The following is a 23,761-nucleotide window of genomic DNA, read 5'->3' as shown; positions in this document are numbered from 1 at the left end:
AAAAATGAAAGTGGAAATGTAATTTTACATTCAGCTCATGCATTCAGCTTAGAAGAAACCAAGTGTTGTTATTTCTATCAGGAATAATTCTGGAAGACACAAGGCTACTGTCTTTGCAAAGATCAGTTTAAAAACAGTTATTCACTGAATCACTTTTTCTATGATTGACCTGTCTTCAATGATATTAATTTTGGAAATATCAAAAGGAGTGGAAAACATGAAATACTCCTGCTAGCCTTTTGGTTGACAGTTTAATTATGTAACTGTTGTTTTTAACAAACACCCAACTTATCAACTCAAATCCAAAAGACTTATTAACTAATATTTTGTTACATTTGCATATTCAGGAACAGTTTACCTTTCTATGCTTCTTTTATGAAATTGCTGTACACACTGTTGCATGAGGCTCCAGACACCTTGAGAAAACATACTAGGGACAGAAGGATCTTACAACCTGCTTTGCTAAGACTTGACAAGAGAGTCTTCACAATTCTTCTTGGTTTCTAGCTAGGAATTTCACTCCTCATCATTAAGGATGTTCACATAGAACCACTTCTCACTTCTCGGGTGCACAAAGGAGATGCAGAGCTGTTGATGAAAGCCAACCTCCTCGATAAACTCTACTATGTATACAGCATGCTACCTTATGCTATGTATATACATGAAACCTTACTACCCATCACCCTGACTAATCATGGAACAACATGAAGGGTAATAATACAAGATCTTGAATTCTTGGTGGGATGAATAATGTTAAATTAACTTAATGATTATCACCGCTGTGTGTTTCTTTGGTATATTCTTTTGGCACTTTTGTGTGGTGTTGTTCTACAATTAATATCATAAAAGCATCTGTATGTCCCTAAACATCATGTAAGTGCTATCTTAATGGCTAGATTCAATTCTATGTTACCTTGTGAACTGTTTGTAACTAATGTGCAATTTGCAAATAATTCCATGACCGCTCTTCCCCCTGCACTGACAATCTCGTTACGGGATTCACCCTGAATGCTCAACTGAAATTCCACTTCACTCTCTAGTTGTGTCGGTTCCACTGCTCCTTCATAAGACAGGGTGATTCTGGAGTTTTACATAAAATGATGCTAATTCAGTCCTCTTTATGTTACTTTCCTGTTCCGTATTTCATTCTCCCATGCCCAGCTCTGTGTGTGTGTGTGTGTGTGTGTGCATAGCTGGAAGAAAAGAAAAAGCAAAACAACAGAGAAAGGAATGAGAAGAAAAGGTTTGAGGCACATAGGAGGATGGTGATTGAGAAGATATTTCCAAGGTTGATTTTACTGAGGGTAAAGTGATAAAAAAAAAAAAGTAGAAGTCTTTGCACTTTTGAAGCAAAGGAAAAGGCGTTTGAGTTGAAAGCCAGGCTGGTTTGCATAGCCAATCTCTGTTTTATAGAAAGCACTGCTTATAAGAAAGGAATGGATAGAGGAAGGCGAGGAACAGGAAAGAGAGGGTGGCAGAAATTCGGGAGGGTGGGAGGAGAGAATAAGGAAGGGAAGGAGCAAGGGAGAGGGGGAGGGAGGAAAGACTAGAGAAAATTAGCACACACCTTGATGGGATCGAGAAGATGAGCTAAGCAGTGGAAGAAAGAGATTGGGAAAGACCATTTTCCCAGGGGAACGGCAGAAGACACTGTGACCGCCTTCCTACATCCAGAACATTTTTTGTTCATGTTGTCCTGGTTTTCTTCCTTCTTTTACTTTTGTTATTTTATTTTTGGTTCCTAACTTAAAACTCACTTTCTGTGGTGAGATCATGACATACTGAAAACCATCTTGATTAAAAAAAAAAATTCTGTGTGTAAGAGGAGCATGAGATAATTCGCGTGACTGACTGAATCTCTTCAAAGTTGTTAAATACACTATGCTGTTTGATATAACAATATTTTATCACAAATTTACGATTTTATTCAAGTTTTGAAGGCAGCTATTTGGTTATAGCTATTTGGTGAATTTTACAGCTTTGAAAGATGTATCCTTAGATTTGTTTGCTAAAGAACAGCGCACACACACAGACACACAGACACACACACTACTGGATGTGTTGTTCTCTTACTGTAGCTTTAAGAAATATTATCTCTTGTTTTATGGTGTGCTGGAGCTACCTCTATCTGATGGTTTATTGAAATTCATGTTTTATTGAAACAATCCACTTACGTATTTTATTTTCTCACTAGAATGTAAAGTTCTATGCAGGGACCTAATCTTATACATCTTTAATTCTCAGAATGACTACTACAGAGGGTGGCATATAAATATTTGTTGAGCCATTAAACGATGCAGTTGGGAATTTGAATGCAGATTTAAAATACTTCGTATCTATCTGCTAAGTTCTTTAGTATGAAAAATAATGAAAATCGTCAGTCGTAACTATTTTAGCCACGTATTTGGATAGAAAAGCAGGACAAATGATACATTGCTAGAAATCTGACATTTTTCTGTTAGAATATATTTAACATTTAGAATACATTTGGGAAAATTATTTTTATTAATTCAAATGAATTAGACATATGCTCACTATATGAATTAACGGTATCAGCTAAAATCTTAAATTTTGATATTATTGGCTGGAGTGAAAATTGTCTGATTTTAGATGAGCAGTATTTTGGGAAACAATGAGAGTGAACTGGACAAAGAAGATACTGAACATGTGGAAGATGGTTAGAAGATTTTTAAGTATCATCCAGTAAGAAACTATGAGGTTATATGGCAAAGCAACCACTTTGGGACAGATTGAGAGGCCTATCGAAGATGAATGCGGCTTGTATATAAAAAGGCAGGGAATATGGCATCCATGTTCGGGCCTTTTTGGGCAGTAAAGCTCTGGTAGTGGATAAAGTACTGTTAATTAGGTAATGTGAGAAGTAGCTGGACAGGAAGAAAGAGGGCTTTCCACCACTTCAAATGCTCTTCCTATGACCTGTTGAGCACACAGAACTGCAGCTTACGTAAAAGAAAAAAAAAAAATCTGTGTGGAATTTCTGAAGTGATCATTGTGAAGACAATGACGAAGACCACGCAGACAGGAGAAAAAGGAGGATAATGAGAGGAGAGAAAGAAAACAGAGTCAAAAGGAGGGAGCAGAAAGGGAAAAGGGACTGCGCTTTCACACAGCAACCTCACTGGTAACCACGTCTGTGTATTATTTGGACAAGCCTTCACAGTTGTTAAAGCCATCTGGTTATCCAACCATACACAAACCTGCATTGTTTTGGGACTCGAAAGAAGATCTTTACTTACTCATCTCTTTAAAGGGCCGATGCCATATTTCATCCCATGTGCTGTTAAGAGTCTAGTCCTTTAAAGGAAATAAAGGGAAGCTGATAGGGTTCTCTTAAATAACCCTAAAAACATCAAGAACTGGGGTTTATTTCAGCACCTCTCACCACGAGTCTTCTATCAGATACGTGGTGAATAGACATGCACTTGCTTTCACTACTTGATAATGTCCTATGACTCCTTGGCTTCTAAGGCAGCAAGTCATCGGGCTTTTTGTCTCATACATCTCAGTGGATATGACATGACAATTATTCATCTTCAGCATTGCAGTGAAATCCAAAGAGCTCACCACTGAGCTCTATCAGTTTTGATGGATATTAAGAAAAATGTGAAGACACGAAGTATGTGTGTAAATGCTCTCTCTGGGATAAGAGGAAAGAGAATGGTGTTTAGAAATATGAAATAATTCAATCACCATTTTGGTAACTAACTGTGAGATTTGATCAAGGCTTTTCCTTTATGATTTTTGAATTTAGAAGACATGATTAGAATATCTTGCCGTTTGTTTGGAATCTAAAATGTCATAGTAATTCTGAGGCCAATTTAATCTTAGAAATATCAATAAGCAGAGACTTTGGTTATCTGGCAGGTCTACATATTTGAATCAATATGTAGTGATTATTGATTAGGTGTCTAATCACTCTTTGGAGAGACAAGCTACCTGAGAAAAATAAGGGTTCCATCAACTTAAAGTATATTCAATTGTCGTCTATTTGAGCCCAGGCAATTTGTATGATTCAACTTGATATAGTTCCAATAAATGTCTTATCAATATAAATAGGCAATTTCATTTTCTTTGAATTTATTTTCGGGAAGATTATTTAGTAATTTCTTAACATGAAAAGGGTGCAAGTGTCCTGAGTGACAGATTTTGAGTTTTTCTAGTAATGACACACAGTACAAACACTGAGTCATTTGAGTGTTGTTGTGAGATGTATTGCCGATGCTTCCTGGGGGCTTCTTGTTAAAATGCAGACAGTTCTTATGTTTCTTTAAACATTTCTTTTGGCCGAAATCTGTCTTGGTTCAGAATCCCTTAGCTTATGAAATCTGTCCCAGAAAAACTGATAATTGTCCTTCTCTAAAATGCACATCTCTAAGCCATAAGTGGGTACTGACTGCTTTTTAATAATTGTTTTTGACACCGTCTGCCTCATACTAAAGGTAAGTTGTGCTTTATCCACCACGGAAGAAATACCGAGAAATGACACAGTCTTGGTTCTTATGAGACAATTGTCATTTGGAGACATCTGTAGTTCCTGGAGTATCCCAAGTTCTTCTTAGGGGCCTACTAGAAGCAAAGGCTTACTGTGGGTGGAGGGAGAAGAATCCTTTGGACCCACAGATAATTTAAAAATGCTTTCACTGTACAGAAGGCTAATGTTCAATGAGAAAAACTTGTACAGCTCACTGAATAATACCACCTATCCAAAAAGGTGAAAAAAACCATGCCAGCGCACCTCTGTAAACTTAAAGCTCATATTTCAAATATATTAAAAGGTGTTATGACCTGCTTAAAAAAAAATGCTTTCACTGGAGTGTAGAAGATTTGGACTATTTGCTTTGGAGAAAGAGAACCTGGGCAAAACTACGGAGCTACCAACAAGAATGTGTTAGGAAACTCCAGAGAGTAAGTTATATATTTTTAAAAGATTAAAAGCCTAGGTTGTTACTAATTATGATGATGATGATGATGATGATGATGATGATGATGATGATAATGATGTTGGGAAAGCTCGTTTATTTTATGTCCCCAATTTTGTAGTCCCGGAGCTTAACGACAGATGGTGGTGTAACTCCACCAATTTCACCGTTCTCCGCATTTTGACATTGTATCAGATTATCCTTGGTTTGAGTTCTGAGGAGCAACAATTTTCTCTTTGCCCTCCCTGTGCCTAGGAGGAGAGCGGAAACACAAACCATTTAGGAAGGAAGTCTTCTCACAGAACTATACCATGTGAAAAACAGGCCTTTTTAAACACTTGCCTTTTTGCCTGTGTGAAAGAAAAAAAATTCCCTGTATTTAAAGATTGCTGTTAGCGTCTTTTGGATGAGTAACACAACTTAGATGCTTTAGATGGTATCTCTAAAGATAAAAACGTAAATTTGAATTGTTCATATCTCCATTTTCCAGCTAGGGAGTCATTTAAATTTTATGTTGTCACAGTCACACCGATAAAACGGCCAGGAAGAAGAAGAAAAAAAGCAGCTCATGTTCAACTCAAAGTTTGGGGATGAAAAAAAAAAGCTTAAGTATGTGAATGCCTATATTTTTATAACAAGATCAAGCGACTCACGGAGATAAAAGATCAACGTTAAAGAACCACTTCTAAAGCGCCATCCCCATACGCTGTTTTCTTCACGTTGGCCGCTTCAGTTGGTCACATTTGGAATGGTTTATTTTGTGCAAGATATTCTGACAGACACCACTTCAAACGAATTTATCTTTCTCTAGCGCCCTAATAGAGCAGTCTTTCAGATTTTGTTGATTTGCGGTTTCGTCGTAAAATAAACTTCAAATCAAATAAATTTTCGCGAGAGAGGTTCGAGGTCCACGTGGTGAAAACGCTTATTCACCTAGTAACCCTGATCAACTTTTCTTTGGAGGCACGTTGAATGACTTTCGCAGTCTCACGTGTGACTAGAAGCTGGCCGGTGACTTAAGGGTCATAATTTGACTTACCCTCTCTCCCAGGCACTCAGTGTTTGGTTGAAAGACTGCGTGATCCAGCAAGCCGACGGGTGACTGGTGCAAAAAGGAACTATTCGTTCGCTGTTTGCCCTTTTGGCATTTCCCTAGGCTGCGGAAACCCGGTTTTCCTATTATGATACTGCAACTTTTTTTTGGAGTCTGCTTGCAGTGAGCGCTAAACCCCGGCCGGCTCCAGCAGCCAGCCAAGGCGAACAAAGCCTGCTGTGTTCAGGGCCGTGTCAGGGGCGGGGGTGGTGGGCGAGTTAAAGGAATTGCAAATAAATATATTTTATGACCACCCATCAACAAACTACGTGCCACCGTGGCAGCCCCTGGTAGTTAGGCTGGGACTGCAGAGGGGCCGAGGGCGGGAGAACTGCCAGAGAGGCGGCTGGAGCAGAGGGGCTAGGGGCGAGCCCGGGGCCTGAACTTTCACCTCTCGAACCAGGGCTCAGCCCATTGGCTGTGGTCTAGGATCCTAGGGGAGCAGCAATTCCATGCAAGACCTGTTTTCTCCACTTCTTGGGAGTCCTTCCTTCGGGAAAGGCTGGTGGCAGAGGGCACTGCTGCAGGGAAACTAAATAACCGGGGCCCTTGGGGGCTTTGGTCCTTAGGTCTTTAAGCCCGCTTAGAGATGCCGGGGAAGAATGAGCAGCCAGTTCACGCTGGGCTGTACAGACTTGGACACCCCTTGCCAGCTCTATCCGCTTGCTGTTAGGAAAGCAACCTCAGAGGCTGCAAATTTCGCCAAAACCAAAACGTGTCTTTGTGTATGAAAGAGTGAAAGACTAACGCCCATGTCCCACTCCTGTCCCCGAGAAAGTAACCGCTTTTTTCTTCTCTTTAGGGATTTGAATGTAACTTGAGGGCCCAGATGCTTTCTTAGCGCGCCGTTCTCCTGCACTTTCTCAGGACACCTGGCAAGATTGGGAAGTAACTGGGATGGCTGTATGCGGGGAGGGAGCAAAAGCAGAGGGGCTCTGGAGACCTTTTGACGGTTCAGTTACTTTTATTCACCAGGCCCAGGAAACGGTTCGGCCTCCGGTTTTCAAGGATTTCCACGTTGGTTAACTACTCGTCTCTTTTTCTAAATAATTTCAAGTTATTTCCGAGTCCATTTTATTTAGGTTGGCTGGCGAAGCACACAGATGCATAACTCCCACCCTTCAGAAGGGCGGGGTAGGACCTTTCGGATCTTTTCCTAATGGTAGCCAGGGCTGTTTTCTCTTTAGACTTCCACCCTTAAGATTTGGACTCCGTCGACTTCTGAGTCTCCGTTTCTCAAAAGACCATTTGAGAACGAGTGAGAATGCCATCCACCAGCAGAGCTCTCAGGACAGCCCGAGTTTAAAATGCTCCCAGAAAGCTCACTCCGGTTCCTTCTGCTCCCGACTCAGGCCGACTTGCCAGGACCAGCCCTGTGGTTTATTGACAAAAGTTGGTTTCACTAGCAAACCTGGCGGTGTGTTTACAGATGTGGGTGCCAGGGCCGCCGCTTCCTCCCCTGAAGAGCTACCCCCACAGGTTCAGAAAGGAAGAATTTGTGGTGTGTTTTCTCTCTCTCTCTCTCTCTCTCTCTCTCTCTCTCTCTCTCTCTCTCTCTCTCTCTCTCTCCTTCGCGCTGCCCTTTAAAAATAAAGGGCGTGCTGGTCTTTGAGAGAAGGAGAGACTCAAAGGCACAAGTTGGTGTTGATCCTCTGCCGCCTCATTTCACCAACCCCTCTCAAACAGGCGCTGTGTGAGAGTTAGCAACTCTTTCTTCCCTGAAAATTGCTAGCAGTCAGGTCCCCCACTCTTGTGGTTCTGTGCTGCTGCCTCCCCCCAATCCCCGCTCCCACCCGGGTTTCTTGGCTGTATCTATTCCATGGAAAGTTTCTGTGCCTCTCGGAAAGCTTTGTCAACTGATTCGGCAGCTGAGCTGCAAGCTCCGGTGGTGGTGCGCAATGAAGGCGGGCCGCGAAGGGTTGCGGGGGCCAGAGGCCTGGGAGGGGCTGGCGAGAGACCTCGGGAAGGGACTGCCCTCCTAGAACTAAGGTGGAGAGCTGGCTTCGTAGGACCAGATTCAAGTCATCAGCCTCTCACCCCCACCCCCTTGATTTCCTTCAGCCTTTTCTCTGTCATCTCTTCCTCGGTCCTGCTCAGGCCAACTAGCTAGGTTGCAACACGGGCTCAGGAGGAGGGTCCTGATGACAGAAATATGCCTGAGCAGCCCCCACACCCCGGCCATTGCTTTGGAGTGCGCTGCGAGCGAGCTCCCACAATTTCTTTCCTTTCATTCCTCTTATTTTGTTTTCCCTAGTCATTGATTGAGACAATCCCCAAAGCCTCAGACTTTAAACACCACAGCTTGGAGGTGCCATTTTTCCAAGCCCGGCCGCAGTGACCTGGGCAGCGCCACTATGAGGAAGCCCCAGTAGTCCTTGCCCCAAGTGAGACCGGAGCCACGACAATGAAGAGTGAGAAAGGTTCGGCCTCTCCATCCAGGCCGCAGAGGCGCACGCTGTAGATAGAAAGGCCAATCAGCGTTGTTGTGCTCGCGCGGGCTCCTTCAGTGACACTCTGTGCTTTAACTACCTGCCATCAAGGGCTTCGGATCCCTTCGAGGCTTTCTGCACTTCACGTGGAATCCCCTGTTTCATTTGCCAGCAGCTCCGTCTGCTGAGAGGACGTACTTTGGGGACTGCCAAGAAGCAGCAGACACAACTCGGCTGTGCCAATACAGCATACGGTTTTGTTCTCGCCTCCCTCCCCACCCCCATCCCCGACAAGCCGTCTGGGGCGGCTGGAGGAGGCGGAGCAGGAGGTGGGGAGAAGGGTGGGGGTGGGGGAATCGGCTCAGAACAAACAAGTTCTCCAGCGAGTTGTTTACATAGCAGGTGGACCTGACGTCATGCAGGAGGCTCCACGGCAGGGCCCAGCAGTTTTCTGGCCGGCAGTTCCCCCCAACCGTGGGAGACGTTGGTGGGGAGGGGCAGGAGGAGACTGGTAAAGAAGTTCAAATCACTTTAAAATAAAATCATCAACAACAAAACAACAACCCCAACTATGCAAAGTAAGACAAACCAAGTGGCCCAACAGTACTTGAGAGTCTTCCAAGATGTCCCTTCCCCCAGCCCGCCCCTCGGAGGAGAGGCGGCTCCGCGCACAGTGTGTGTACAGTTTGCATTGCCAACAACACGCGCGCGCGGCCGGGTGCGCGCGCCCGCCGATGCACGCACACACACATACACGCGCGCACACACACACTCACACACACATACACACATACACACTCAGATCCGGGTTGGGGGGAGCTGCAGCGCGAGACAGCGCAAGCCTCCGAGAAAGCGCGAGACACGCCGGCGCGTGCAGCTCCCCGGACTCAGCTTCGTCCCGGCCGGAGCCCGGCGCCACCCGCAGTTGGCCCGCTCGCGCCCGTTCAGGGCATTTATGCGGCGGCCGGGTCCTCCCGCCTCAGCTTCCTCCGGTCCCCCCATCCCTGGCGTCCCCTCAACTCGCGGCCGCGGCTGCTGGGACTCGAACGTGGGTGTGTTGTTCGGGGGCTTCTGCCTGGGCGCGCTGCGGGTACCACCTCCCGGGACTCTGCCCACGGGGTCTCTGGTTGCGGTAAGTTTCTTCGCCCACACTCTGGCGCTCTGTACTCAGCACTCCACCCTGTTCCGATCACAGCCACGCGCGACCGGACTGCCACTTTTCCTCCACGCTGATCCCGTCGCGGCAGCAAAGTTTCGCCCCAGCGCCTGCCTTTCTGCGCTGCGGGGCCACGGTGACATGTGTCAGGTTTCGACGTGGGGTCAGGGTCGTTCGGGACCCAGCATCGCCACTTGTTGTTCCTTTGGATTTTACTTTGTGATGGGGGGAAAAGTGCAGAGCAACGAGATTTCTCTGTGGCTCCCGGGTAATTTATTTATTTAGTTGGTTAGTTTTGAATATGCAGAATGTTGTCCAGAGAGACTAAGGCTGGAGGAAAAGATGTGTCGAAACACCAGATGTGTTTGTTTACTCTTTTTCAAAAATGTTTGTTGTCTTTCTCTTTTCCTTCCCACTCTCCCCAGGGAGGAGAAACAGCAGTAAAAACATGTGGTGGTTAGAAGGGCACACTTTATTGATCAGATTGCTGACCTTTTTTACTCTAGCGGGCAAGTGCATGCTTCTTGGGTCTTTAGGCACTTTCTGCGTTCATCCAGGAACCTGAGAGGCATCTAGGGGACACTCCTTTTTCTCTCTATGTAAGAAACCCCTGGCCCCTGGTGACGCCTGAGATAACCACGCATTTCTCGGGCTAGTCCTGATCGCGTCTTCCACTTGTCCGTGAGCCAGCACAGCGGGCTTCCCTTGGGATCTGTCCTGGTTTTACTTTTATTCCACTTTGGAAAGTGCTCCTTGCTCCGAGTCTGGGTGTCTTCGCGTCTTGCTCCACCTGAGGGAGGGCTCTCGTGGGAGGGGCGCAGACACCTTTGTGAGGATGGAAGGGCTTCTTCCAGGTTTTTTTTCTTTCCTTTTCCTTTTTCTTTCTTTTCTTTCTTTTTTTTTTCTTAATCCTTGAATCCAATCCTGAGTGGATGGGACCAGCACAGAGCTGGGGAAAGTCTCTTCAGCCACTTCTGCCCCTTCGCGTTCACGTTCACAGAGAGGAACGTGAGACTGTGGGAGCTGGCCGGATTTATCAGGTGGTCGCAGGCACATGGAGCACCCCTCTCATTACCTCCTGGTCAGATGCGCCCCGAAGTCCCATCTTAAAAGTGGGCCCAAGCCTCTGTAGTGCTTGAAGGAAAAGTTGCCCTCCTGTCCCCAGACCCTAAGAACCCATAGGTAAGTTTCTCAGGACCTGGAGAGAAAAGGGTCATGCTTTTATTATTAGAAGAAACTTCAAGACAAAGATGTTTGCAGGTTTGTGTCCTTTGAAAGTGAAAATCAATGTGCATTTTGCAGAGGGTTTAGTCCAGAGGCCAAACTGGCCAGGATTTGGGAGGCTCTGAACAATCGGGAATCCCCCAAGGAACTAGACCCATCTGCGTGTTTGTTTATTCAGCTCTTTAAGCAACAGATTTAAACCACTCGGTGGACAGCTGCTGTCTGCCAGGCTCACATCCTCCCCCACCTTTCCTCTCGCCACGTGTTGAAATCCTCCCAGTTCCTTCATCTTGCTGCTCATTCCTCGAATGTTACTTGCTCCCAGGTGGGCAGACACTGGCCATGTAAGTTGCCTGCAGAGGCCTGGGTGAGTTCTCAGAGGGGGCATGAGAGAGAGATGAAGGATTGCAGGGCTCCGTGGGAGCGTGTGAGGTGTGCAGTCCCTTTCAGAAGCACTCAAATAGGTATCTCCCCAACATAGCCACCTGAAAGTTGGAAGGAGAGTTACTTAGTAGCCGGTAAGCCCCGAGGGAGAAAGCCATGCTTTGGTGTCAGGTAGCAGAACTGGACATTTTCCAACTGGAAGTATTTGGAGAGATTTGCTTTAGAAAACAAGTTTGCCTGGAAGGCACATCTTTACGTGGTCTCCTAACCCCCAGCAGTGAAGGGAAGAGTTTATATAAATGTGGGCCTGCATCTGAGGTAGAAAGTGAGGTGAAGGTGGGCTCCCCAAAACGTTCCTCCCAAAGTCTGCTGTGTGCCATACCTCTTGGAGGAAATGCTTTATGTTGTGAAGAGGCCTGTTTATCTTTCCTGCCACTATGAGTTATGACTAAGGATATTCTCAGTGTACTGGAATTTTTAAATGCAGTGTTTGTTTAATGCTGCTAAACACCATTTACAATTTTGATTTATTTGTATCTCCATTAATAGAGTGCATATAGTTACATGCATCGTGATCATTAGGGCCATCATATTTTATGACTGCAGTAGAGCTTTAGTTCCCTGTCCTCATTTCTTCCTTCCTTGTATCTCTTCTTCCATCCCTCTTTTTGCTTAAATGGTTCATGTTCAGTAGCCATGCAGCTCAGCATTTCTTTAAGAAAGGCATGGGGCATAATTGAGAGCAAAAATTAAGTGAGAGAAAATTTAATTGTAGTTTATAAAGAGAGGAGAAACCTGTTGATATCTCCCTCTGGGTATGTGTGAGAGGGCACACAGTCTAAAAAGATCCTCGCAACGTTCACTTTTAGGTCTAAAAAGTAGAATTTATTCAGGAATATTTTTTGACATTCAGCTTAAACGTGATTGCAATAGATAGATCACACACATAAATGTGTCCATTGCTGTCCATCATATATTACAATAAATCAAGTAATTATAAGGAACATGCATGGGAAAATAATAACTATAGACAACTCATTATTCTTTCATCATTGCCTTATATTTTTGGATATTGTTGTCACAGAATTCGTACTTTTTTGGTGTGAAAAGAAACCTTAAGTTGTTTGTAAAAGAAATGTACCGGATTATCGAGCATTGGTGTTTCCTTTCTTTACACTGGGGGCAGTGCAGTAGTTTTACTTTGAAGAAACTTTGTTATTATCTAGGAACTTTAAATAAGAATGAAATCCTCATAATTAGTATGTGGGGACAATAGATCAGGGACCAGGCAAACATTGATATATGTGCACATAGTCGATAATGAGAGGTTAGGTTCTCTTTGTTAAAGTTTCAGGCACACAGAACACTCTTTGTGCATAGCTCTCAGATTATATTTTGTAGAGAGTATATTTAAATATGTAAAGACAACCAGCTGGTTTGGCTCAGATTCTTACAGAATATAACAGTGTAATGATTAGAGTTAAAAAAAATACCAGATATTTTGATGGGCAGGAGAAAAAGGGAAGAATACAGAACCTAATTACATAAAAGAAATCATATTTGATATGTTTTAGGAGTGAAAGTTAGCTTTCTCCGGTCAACACCTTTGTTTCTTTCAATGTTGACACTCTCATGGTGAGCTGACTACTCTTTATAACGCTTACAGAAAGCGGAATGAAGGACAGAGACATGAAATTTCCACCTTTCTATATGAAGTCAAAGAAAGGCCTTTGGCTACAGAGAAGATAATTTAATAATCATGTAATAATTATTTCCGATTACTTATCACTCATATTTGGCACACTTAAACTATTTTATGTTCTTTGTGATCATTTATTTTACTTGTCTGTGTGGGAACCGAAATGTTCTGAGTAGTGCCCCCAAATGAAACTCAATGGGATTTTAATATTGGTGAAGAAGTTTGAAAGCAATCTCATGTGGCTCCTCACTTGTAGGGTTCCAAAAGCCCGAGCAAGTCCAAACCAGAATGACTGCATTCTAAGGGCTTCTGTAAAAATTCACACGGTTGAAACTTTACAGAAATGTATTCTGGTGTTCTTGGTTTGCAGACAGTTCAAAGCTGATTCAGATTCTACATGCTGTTGCTAGTTCTCTTTAGGAGCAATAAATATTTTCTAGGCTCAGCCATTTATCTCTTAGATACCCGTAGACTAAAGTTATGTCACTTCTCTCATATGTATCAAGGAAAATAATTTACTTTTGAAATTTTGTTTGCTGTCTATAGATTTCTACATGAGGTTGATCAGGTTCTCTGATACTGCTTTCTTATGGTGTGGCTCTAAACTTTCAGCTACTTTGTTTATCAAAGTGTACTTCAAAGTGTACTGATAACTATTTTTATTTGTTTAATCTTCCATCTTAATTTAGCATTGCTGGGAGGCCTGTCTAAAAATATGCTTCCTTCTCTCTTACAGCTTATCATTGGTTAAATGAAAATTCATTAATGGTGATATCTATGAACTCTCATATTGTCTAGGCTCCTCCCTTGTTTCTAATGTTGCTTGAGAAAATAAATGGTTGCTGTCACATGCTTATTTCCATGTCTTATTACCTCTGATTTATTGTACATGTATTTCTTTCCTGTGCCCTGTGTCTTCGTCCATCTTCTACTCTATAGTTTCCTGACAAAACAAATGTAAAAGTAACTACTTCCGGTGAAATGTAAAGGAATATTATTTCTCCGAGGCCAGAGGTAAGGAGAGAGATGCTCGAGGAGATTTAGATCTGCTGTTGTGTTGTTGCTAATATTAAACAAAGAAACAAACATCATACAGAGCCTGCTTTTAGTGATCTGATTTCTTAGTTTTGTATGTTAAAGCTATTTTTAAAAGTAATATCTTTGGTAATTTTATGTATCCTCAAATATAGTATTATTCTCTGTTGGCTTTATTAATTTTAGCAAAATGTCTTACTTTGTAGCGAACTGATCTGGAGTTTGTGTTCTCTGAAACAGAGAATGGGATTAACCCTGTTCCGCTTTTGAAAGCACGTTATACATAAACGATTTACAGCTAATGTTTTACCCTTTCAATTCTTTTTGCAATTGTGAACTTGTCCATTTTCTTTTACTTGGCAGCTTACCACCTACAATTGAAAGTCTAAAGTTATTTCCGTCCATATTAATCTATATACAATTTTATTTTAGAAGCATTTCCCCCAGAATCCACCTATGCTGGCCCTGGTTAACCTTTTGATTGCCGTGATTTGTGAAGTATGCATTCCTGAATTCAACTTTCCAATCAGTTCTGCTCGGCTCTTTTCCTCCTATGATTCACCAAGGATATCACACCATTCCCTCCCCTTTATATTGATAGCTGTGTCACTTGGATCTGACATCTTCATCCCTTTCTGCTCTGGCAAATTATTTTCATTAGCAAGAGCGAATAAGATTTAATGTTGAAAAAGCACATCGCTGTGAAGCAAATGAATTCCCAAGGGGTCTTAAAGCTCTCAGCATTTTTAGTTTATTAATGTTCTTCATCCCCTTCAATTTATGTCTTGAAAGACTTAAAATATACTTTGTGACGAGAATGTTGACTTAAAATTTATTTAAGTTTTTAACAGTTGCTTTTAAAGATTTTTCCCAGCATGTCTAAAAGCTTATAACATTGTAATGTCATATTTTTGGAAAAACAGGTCAAGGAACTTTCTCCAAATAAAAAATCCAGCTAGCAAGAACATAAAGGTGTTTCTTTTTTTCTGGTATTCATTTATGCCTTTCTCCTCTGATCTCAACTTCTGTGTTTACTGGGTGGCATGTTCTGTGAACACCTTTGTACTGTTTCAATGTTTACCTCTGATGAGAGCCATCATTTTGTAATTTGTTTTTTTTTTTTTTTTTTTCTAAGCCTTAGGAAAAAGTAGCCTTGCTTCTTAATGGGTAAGACGAGAGGAAGGGAACGAGTGAATGAGAGGTTTCTTCCTGCCTGGTAGCGAGGAGAAAGCTACAGAACACCATCCAACTCTCTCAAAATCTCACCACTTGTCGGTTGTCACAATTCAAAAAGGAGCCTCAACATCTTTAAAAATTAGTCTTCACTGTTACTTCACCCAGAGTTCATTTCTTTCTAAATCCCTGTGTTGACTTTTCAATTCCTTCTCCGAACCATTTGGAGCCTGCCTTTAGTTTAGCAAAAATGCCAGTTAAATGGGTCTTCACTATACAAGCTGAAACTCTGAAGCTGGTCAGGTGCACCACTAAATATTTCAGTCACTAGTTTTTTTTTATTTCCACATACCCCTTCCTTCTCCATGGGGACAAAACTCCTTTAGCATTAGGACTTGCTAAGCTACTCTTCTATTCAACATCTGGCATCCCCTTAGGTCCATCAGAATGAAAAGACCTCATGTAAGGTCTTAACTGTTTTTCTTATTACAATGTACTCTGCCTTTCTTAACGTTGTTCAAAATAGAATGGGCTGTTTCCCACCTAGGCATGTTTCTCCTATTCTCCATCTGGTGTCTTTGCCAACTTCAGCTCCCTGCTCAATGTGTCTAGACTATAGAACACTCTGTTTTCATAAAATGCACATCCTCAGGGACTGTACTCCATTATTTTTAGGGCATAATATTTTTCTCCATAGCTCTACCATATACTGGAATTTATAAAAGTTCCTCCAGTATCATGTATATTAAATGATGATATACTTCCGGTGTGTTGTATTTTTCCATGATGGTATACAACCAATGTGGTGTAAAATCAGCAATAAAGTAATCTAGAGTGGTGTATAATTGATTATGATTTATATCCAGCATGGTGTCTTTTCTATGATGATATAGATTCAATGTGACGTATACTCAATGATGTTATAATTAGTGTGTTGTATTTTCCATAATTATGTACATGCTATGTGTGTTTTCATGGTGATGTACATCCAGTGTGTGTGTGTGTGTGTGTTTTCGTGATGATGCCTATCTGCTGTAGTATATATTCTATGGTGGTATATATCCACTGTGGTAAATATTGCACGATAATGTAGCTCCAGTGTGATTTACATTTCATGATGGTAGACATTACATATAATGCATATTCCAGGTTTTGCTTTGTTCTTTAACTGCGCTTAAAACAGCAGTTTGCACTGACTAGGAACTCCATAAACCAATAATGAATGAAGAATGAGTACTTTACAGGACACTCAAGGCATTACTTCCAACTGTATTATATCACAACTTCGTTTAATGCCTTCATAATATATTTTATTTTGGGTTTTCATTCTATAATATTTGAATGTCATACCACATTGGAAAAACTATTTACTATTGTATTGGCAAAGTCATGGCTCTTGTCTTTGGTGGGTACAAATCACTAGTTTCCTGTATCTTCAGAGTTAGCCCCTTGCTGTCCTGGGAAATGCTATGTAGACCAGGCTAACTTTGAAATTATGGCACTTCTCCTGCCTCTCTTTCCTTCTTTTTATTCTTAAAAAATATTGCATTTTACTGATAAAATTGCGAGTACTAATTTTTGGTTTTAGACTTATTTAGACCAACTATCAATGGGTGAGTGCTTCAACATAGTGCTTTTTAATGCAAGTTAAACTGGCATATTCATATCTTAAGAATAGTATCAAAACTATCTATACATGTTTCTAATAACTATAGATTCAACATACTATGAGTAAACCCTGTTTGTCTGGAACTGATTGGAAAGATATGGAGGAAAGTATGAATAAATCAAGATTTTACCTATATGGAAAGAATCTTACACTTTTATAAGCGGAAACATCATAAGTTAACAAATTCCTCTATCTGTCCATCTATCCATACGCACATCTTTCTGCTTTAAACAGAGCAAATTGAAGACTTATACTTTGATGAAAAGTCCATGTCTCTGAATTTAAAACCTCAGACAGTTTGTTGAAATTGCCCATGGCTACTGACACATGAGTAACAGATGCAACGCTCGGCGCAATGCCACCCAGCCATTTTCTTATGACTGCAAAGCACTGCCGATCTCTCTCAGTGCTGTGTTCATAACTAATATTTCATTAACTTGATTAAAAATTTTACTCTATATTGCAGATATCTCAAGAATGGGAACAGAGTTTCTGCTGTTTTCTGTGGCTAAGGAAGGAGAAACAGGACTCTACCCAGACTGCCTTGTCTTATTTTTCTCCTTCCTTTTCCCCTTATTATCTCCTTTGTTCGAGAATGCTTGAGAATCTCTGAAACAAGGCAGCACCATGACTTAATCACATTTTTTTTTCTTCCCCAACAAATCCTGTCCCCTTCTCCCAGCTTCAGCTCCTCTTTCCCTGCCCCTTGAATACTCAAGTGTCTTCCATGGCTCCATCCGATTATTCTACTTGGCAATATACTTTGTCACTCTTGGAAGAAAGAAACATTGCATTCAAGGATTTTTAATGATATTTTTGCATATCAGAATGAGAATGGTGATGAAAAGTTTTGAAAATATCTTAATTGCTATCTCAGATAGGAAGAGTAGCCAGCTTGGCTTACTATGCAAATCTTCATGTTCAGAACCCAAAGGCCCACATTTTGGTTTGACAGCTAACTATATCTATTATTGTTGTGTGATTTTAGATGATACTTCCTTCAAAATTAAAAAAAGATACTGGATTAGTTTTCAGATTACTTCCAACTAAAGCATCTTATGAAACATATGGAATCAAGTCTGAAGCTACAAAATATTCCCTACTTGCTAACACATAAATCTATACATAAGAATGAAAGAAGAAAAATACATCTGAAAATAGAAACAATGCCAACAAAAATTATCATTACTTTACTTCTCTTGTATATCATAAAATACAATGATTCATTTAAAATTTAAGGCTGTTTTTCATGTTGTTTTATCCTATAAGGTCTCTAGATCACTCTTTTCCCAGACAAGAAGCAGAGCCTCCTTTTATTTAGCCAGGATGCTAAAACAAGGGTGAATGAAATGTGGAAGTGATGAACAAAGGTCAAGAAACGTGCTGAACCACTTGGAATTCTCTTCTCTGAGGTTCAGAGAATTCACATTCTACAAATATTAATTTATTCACATTTTGTTCTGGTTCTCTGCTGAGGCATATATTTAGCTGTTGATAATACCAATGCAGAAATAGCTGGACATGCATTTGATAAACTTTGTCTTTTTATAATTAGTTCAAATTAGAGAGCTGGGCAACTTTCTCAGAAGTCAAGATGCTTTTATCTCAGCCTGATGGTCCGAGTTCGATCCTCAAGACTCACTTGTAGAATCCTAAATTTGTCTTCTAGCTTCTGCTTGCGCTTGGGGTCACATAGCTCGCATTTACTCCTCATACGGTGTGGGTTGATTTTTATTTATTTGGCACAAACCTAAATATACCTGAGAAGAGAGTCTAGTTTGTAATTGTCTCCAACTTACCTGTAGGCATGTCTATGGAGCATTTTCTTTATATATAACTGATGTAACAGTCAAATCATGGAAGGCATATCTGGGCAGGTGGGGCTAGACATAAGAGAAGTATCTAAACAAGCCAGAAGGAGCAACTAGGAAGCAGAATTTTTCCTGGTTTTTGCATCAGTTCCTGCCACCAGGACCCTACTTTGGCTTTCCTTGGTGAGTGTGACCTGCAACCCAAATAACCTTTTCCTCTCCAGTTGCTTTTAGCCATGGTATTTATCACAGCAAAAGAAAACAAACTAAAGCAGAAATTGATAGCAGATAATAGGCTGTTAGTGTGGTGTATAGGAGGGAGGAGGGGGCTGAAAAGACCTTGAATACTTGGAGCTTAATGGGCTGTTCTGTTCTTGCCTGGAAGACAAGAATGTTGAGAGAACTACAGACAATGCAAGCCCTGACTTATAGTTTCAGAGGGAAGCAAGGACTCTTTGGGGGCTATTTGTGTGATATTTTCTATGAAACTAGTAAAAGTGAAACTTGTTCTCCACTGTGATAATAGCTGCTGGTCAGCTAGTGCTAAAGAATCAACTTTGATTAGTAAGAGACTAGCATTCTGAAGATGAAATCTTCTGAGAAGTATCCCCCTCCTCGAGTTAGCCCATAGAAACTGTGGTCTAGAGGAGCGCAAGGCCATATCTAAAGCTGGAAGCAGGACTTGACAATGTTTGAGTCTTCTATATGGTTCTCGTTTTGAAGTCATGAATATCAGTTAAGGCTTGGCTCTTTGAGAGACTAGGAAGAGCCATTGGTGAGTGTGAAGTCCCAGTTGTAGTGTGGACCCCCAGTTTATTGGAGATCCCAGGACTGGGATGACCACCAAGGTCAGCAATGCAGTTAGCCTGAGCCTGCCAGACAATCTGTGTATGTGTTGACAACGGAAAAGCCAGAGGACTGGACCTGCTCAGGTATATTGGAGCCCAGAAGACCATGAGTCCTAGATGTCAGACACTGGGCTGCAGGATTGGGAGCTACTTGTTGGATTTTGTTTTGCTTAAGTGCGATTGTTTTTATGCATTTGTTCTCCCCTTTTGGAGTTAATAAAGCTTTCATTTTTTTTGTAGGAAGCCACAGTTAAATGATTTTAGAATTTTAAAGAGATTTTGAACTTTCAAAGCATTAAAATTTTTATGAACTTTTTTTTTTAAATGTTGTACTGTATTAATATTTTAATATTGACAGATCTCTTGGGCACAAACAAGAATAAGATAATTATGGCTTAACAGTTATCTGTTCGTGTGTAAAATATGCAAACGATGGATTGTATTGTTTCCTTTTTGCCAATTTCATACACACTTAGGCTTGAGTGTGACGAGACAATCTCAGCTAAGGAATTTCCTCCATTAGATGACATGTCTGGGGCAGGGAACGTTTTCTTTCTTGCTATAATTTCTTGCTTGTTCACTTGATTGATGTAGGAGAGACAAGTTCACTCAGATGCTTCCATTTCTTGACAGGTGAGCCTAGGCTGTATAGTAAAAGTAGCTAAGAAAGCAGGGAGGAACAAGTTAGTAAACAAGCGTTCTTCTACAGTCTGTGCTTCAATTCCTGCCTTAACTTCCCTCCAGGATGGGACATAACCTTTAAGTCACATAAGTCTTGCCCACTCCCCCAATGTTGAGTAGATTTTTTTCCCCTCAGCTTGACAGAAGCTAAAGTCATGTAAGCAAGGGTAAGCAATTTGAGAAAATGCTGTTGGACTGGCCTGTGGCAAGGCAGTGAGAAGAGCTACAGTTGAACTGCTTTTCTCTGCATTGCTTGGCTCACAAAGAACCAGGAGTGTTATACAGTTTACTACATCAGAATTTTTACCCAAGTCTCTTGGAATGGTTTTCTTCTTTGCATGAGTATTGTCAAACGTTTCTGACCACCACAACAGTAGTTTGCTTACTGTTTTTCATCCCTAACCCTTGGCTGTGTGATGGATAATACTCATCTCGAATGCACTTATTAGAACAAGAATATAGTCTCTCACTTCAGGGCCTTTCTCTGTCTCGTTCAGACCACTAGAAAAAGTCAACAGCATAGGAGAACAGATATAAGAAGTTCTAACTTCTCAGGAGAGTAGGCAAGAATCTGTAAGTCTTTAGAAGCGCATAGAGTTGCAGTCATTAATATTTCAAAAGACTTTTCCTTGTCAGAGAAATACACTTTCCTGTATACAGAATATGCATTCCTTTGAATAAAAATAAAATTACTTGAGAGTCTGATACTTTTTCAATGAAAATAGTGGTAAAGTATACCTAACTTTAACTTTAAATCTTTGGTTTACGGATGTTTTGCCTACATGAATGTTTGGGCATCATCTGTGTATCTGCTGCCAGCAAAGCCCAGGAGAGGTGGTGGATCCCCTTGAACTGCAGTTACAGATGGGGATGAGCCTCCATGAGGATATTAAGAAAAGAACCTGGCTCCTCTGGAGGAGTAGTCATGCTTTTAACTGATGAGCCGTCTCTCCCGTCCCTACTATGAACATATTTTGAGTTTATGCATACAAAAAATATGACAGCAAAAATACAGAACTCATGGACCATGAAATCAATGTTCATTTGTTATCACAAGAACTGCGTTTATTATAGGAAGATATTTTAAAACGTTAATGTGAATAAATAATTCCACTTTTACAAGTTATGAAACAGAGTAAATGTACTTGATTATTTACAAAAAGCAAAATTGTTATACATTTGAAGTTTTATTTTAAGGTAAGATATTTGTTTTTGTATTTCACAGTCTTGCGTTTTTCTCAGAAAATAGTCACCTTTAATAGGATTTGTTAATGAAAATTCATCTTAAAACATTAATCTTTCATAATCATTTCCAGTACCTTTCTCCATTTTCCTTCAAAGATTTTTGGTATATGGTAAACTTTATTCCATTTCAGTGTGATTCTTTACGTTTTGATGAGTGATCCCTTGGCAGCACAACTGAAATACAGGGCCACTTCACTACCTTCATTGCTCCCGTATATCTACCTCTTAGCAGTCCTCCCTGATTTCTGCTCCTTGGTGGCCACTGCATCTGAGGTGCATCTGCGTGGTTATAACTTTCTTGTCATTGCCAGATTCTATTTGATTTTTTTCCTTTGTAATTGCTTAGGGTTTTGAAATCTCTCGGTTTTCCTTCAGATACACTCTTCCGTGTGTGTGTGTATAAAATCTGTATATATACACACATATATATCCATGCATATATAAGACCAAGAAAATGCTGACCAACCTATACATATATATGGACTGAACAATATGTACATATATAATAGATAAACATATATTTGAACAAAATTATCTTTCCTGTTTAACAATATCTATGACTAGTCTTAGAGTTTTGTCAAAGTTCTTCCCATTCCTAGATCCACTATCAGTCTCTCCCTCTTGTTCTCATTTAAGAAAATGTCCTTGTTCCCATAGATGTTTATTTTTTATATCTTTACAGTCTTTGGAATTTTTGTTTGATTGGAATAGATGAGGTCTATTCATGTAATTATGTCTTTCAATAGAAAGAGGCTCATTATCAACTATTTAATAATACTCAATTGTTTATTCATCTCTCAATCAGTGGCCGTATTTCATTTCAAATACATATACACTCATGGAAAGATTAATAAGAAGAATACAAGAATCCGAGAGTAGAAAAGTATCTTTGAAATAATAAATTTAAATTAATTCTCTAATCCCTATTCAAAGCCTAATAGAAATGTAGTTTGGAGATTGTTATCTGAAAGTGTCCGTCATATTGTCTGTGGGCAGCAATATATACAAAAAGGGAATGTCCAGAGGATCTTTGAAGAACAAATTATGAGTTTGAAGGTGTTGCAGAATATTATTTTAAAATGTGTTATAGTTGTTTATGCTGTGGAATGTTTGTTCAGTGATGCACAGACAGATATGTTTGTTTCTTTTATGTTGCATTTGACTTCATGGCTTTCTGTGTAGCTGGGTGACTGGCCCCCTGATATCCTCTTCTCCTACTCCCCTTCATCCTTATTCTCTCTTCCCTGATTTTTCTTTTTATTTGTTCTCTCCGCCTGCCAGCCCCTCCTATCCTTTCTCCTGTCTTGCTATTGGCATTTCAGCTCTTTATCATTATTTTTATATTATCATTATTTATTAGACGTTTAGACAGGCAAAATAATGCAACTTCGCAGAGTTAACAAATGCAACCTAAAAGAATGAAATACAACTTTGCACCATTAAACAAATGTTCCATAGCAAAAACAAATGTAGCATATTTTAAAATAACATTCCACAACAGAAGGAGATACGTTGAAATGGAAATGAAGCCAGCATACTAAGATAGGTCTGAACATGGACAGTGTGGGGTTGTGCCTGCTGTGTTTGATCTATGTGGGCATCTGCATGCAGAGGAGGAACTGACCTCATGTAATCTTCGAGAATGGCTTCCTAGCACTTCTATGAATAATCAAACAAACAGAACGTGCTGTCATAATGTCCAGTCTAACATGGTTTAGTTGCTTTCAAGTTCTTCCTTACCTTGAATGACCTCAGATGTAGTCAATTAGCCCTCGCTTTGTCTTTATGTCTTCAGTTTTCCCAGCATATTTCATAATACAACCTTTTGTACATCTGGAGTTGTCTTTCTCAAGGTTTTTTTTTTTCTTTCTGTTTTTCTTGTCTAATGAATTCAGTTTTCTCAAACAATATCTATGTACCAAAATAATTCATTTAAGAAAGATAGTACTTGCTGAGTTTTCCTTGTAACATGTATTAAGGGGTGAATTGTACACAGTAAGTATGGTCTACCCAATATTTGTTAGCAAACTAATTTCTTTTGTTAACATTCCTGTCATTTATTTTATATAAATATCAGTTAGTATAGAATGGGAATCATTTGCTTTAATATGTGTTTTGTATCTTTGTCAAATTTGTGACTCTTTAATCAGTTTCATATGCTGTCAATTGTTCAAAGGAACTCTGATCTTTTTGTTTGTCAGAAATTGTGCCACCAATAACTACTATTAATTTGTTATATATTTCTTTCAATTATCTTTTAAAAGATTGGCCATAAATTACTCAAGAATAGAGCCCGTGGCTCTGACTAAAGATGCATGCTTGGGGAGTTTCTATACAGAGATGAAACTCCAATTTAGGAAAGCCAGTGATGATA

The 23,761-nt window shown here is 40.6% G+C and overlaps 1 protein-coding gene across 1 annotated transcript in view; it reads left to right on the top strand.

Annotated features, from left to right (window-relative positions):
* The first annotated feature begins 8,986 nt into the window (after positions 1-8,986).
* The window catches only part of Foxp2 (forkhead box P2), a 509,404-nt gene continuing 494,629 nt past the window's right edge, over positions 8,987-23,761 (top strand). Inside the window, exon 1 of the mRNA XM_050145932.1 lies at positions 8,987-9,594. The gene's annotated coding sequence lies outside the window, so the exon portion shown is untranslated. The remainder of the gene's footprint in view (positions 9,595-23,761) is intronic.

Source organism: Alexandromys fortis, unplaced genomic scaffold (assembly GCF_014885135.2).
Source record: "Alexandromys fortis isolate MF-2015 unplaced genomic scaffold, M_Fortis_MF-2015_v1.1 scaffold_34, whole genome shotgun sequence".
Taxonomy (NCBI): Eukaryota; Metazoa; Chordata; class Mammalia; order Rodentia; family Cricetidae; genus Alexandromys; species Alexandromys fortis.
The sequence above is the reverse complement of the archived record's forward strand: the minus strand, read 5'-3'. Positions and strand labels throughout refer to the sequence as shown.